At 45.9% G+C, this 1351-nt stretch overlaps 1 pseudogene; it reads right to left on the minus strand.

Annotated features, from left to right (window-relative positions):
• Positions 1–1347, minus strand: part of LOC102028351 — an 8376-nt pseudogene extending 7029 nt beyond the window's left edge.
• Between the last annotated feature and the right edge of the window lie 4 nt (positions 1348–1351).

Here is a 1351-nt window from a genome sequence, read left to right on the forward strand (position 1 = left end):
TTGCTTCCCACCGAGGGGTCCTCCCAACAAATTGAATCTCATGTGCTTCTTGTGATTCCGGAGAGCCAGCTGCCCACACTTATTGCAGCCAAATGGCCATTGGTGGCCTAGCTCATCAATAGCAGCTGTGTGAGTCTTGCCTGGGACAGTGGTAGAGATTTTATCAAAGGACAACTGTTTGGCCAGGAGTTGTGTAGGGAACTTCGTGGTATGCTTCATGGTTGATAATTTCCAACATGCATTGATTCATACCCGGTTTATTGAACTCATTGAGTCCACAGGCCAGCATTTTTCCTGACTGTGTCAGCAGAAAGGTCCCGTCAGAGTCACACTGAACTGCAACAATAATCAAAGCCTTGGGAACATCTACTCTTTGTGGTATATAGTAATCCTCTTCTGAATCCAAACCCTGTCATCCACATTCACTACAGCCCCCAGAATAGACTTCCTTCTTTCGTGTCAGGACCATCACATGATTATCCCCACAGGAGACCTGCTCCACTGGATTGCTGAGGAAGACCTTCAGCTGCATGGTCTCTGGCATTCAGGGCCAGAAATCTTATCTACCCTACCCCTATGAAACCATAATAATTTTATCCAAAGGCATAGAGCTGATCTTCATCTGTCACATAGACTGTGAAATCATCCCCATACAACACCTGGTGGATAGCTTTGCCTTGCAAATTTTCCATGTTCTTCTGATGTGGATAGGAAGCTTTGTCTCGATGGCCCAGCTGACTGTGGAGTTAAGTGCTCCTCTGTGTGTTCACACAAGTGTGCAGCTCCTTCTCCACTGTGACCACAGCAAATTGGGTTTTCCCTGCAAACATCCGCTAAGCGCTACAGCCACTCTTGATGACATACAATTTCTAGGGGGTGGATTTCCCACCACCCCAAGCGTAGACTTCACTGGTTCATGATGTCACCACAGCAATGGGTGCTTTAGTCATGGTGTTTGACCTTGCTCTCTTTGTAGGTGCATTAAGCAGAGTGAATTTTTCTTCCATCTCTTTGCTGCTTTTCCTGAAAAGAGAGAGATGCAAGGTTTCATCTGCAGTGGGTATCTCCTCAGGATTCTGGTTGAGGCACTTATGGACCATATGAATTAACTCCAAAGAGTACTGGCTAGAATTGACTTCCATGGCCTGGATTCTTTGTACAATCTTGACACAAAGGTTAAGTGGAGTGGTAGCATCAAATGTTCTACTTACCGTAAGTCATTAAGAAATGACACAGCCTTACTGCCCAGACATCAGACTTGAAATTGTAGTTTGCTCTTTGGCAGAGCTCCAGACGCATGCAATATGGGGTTCCCACGAGTGTCTCAGGCCCAGAATACACAGAATTAAGG

Source organism: Chinchilla lanigera, unplaced genomic scaffold (assembly GCF_000276665.1).
Source record: "Chinchilla lanigera isolate Chin_1 unplaced genomic scaffold, ChiLan1.0 scaffold00170, whole genome shotgun sequence".
NCBI lineage: Eukaryota > Metazoa > Chordata > Mammalia > Rodentia > Chinchillidae > Chinchilla > Chinchilla lanigera.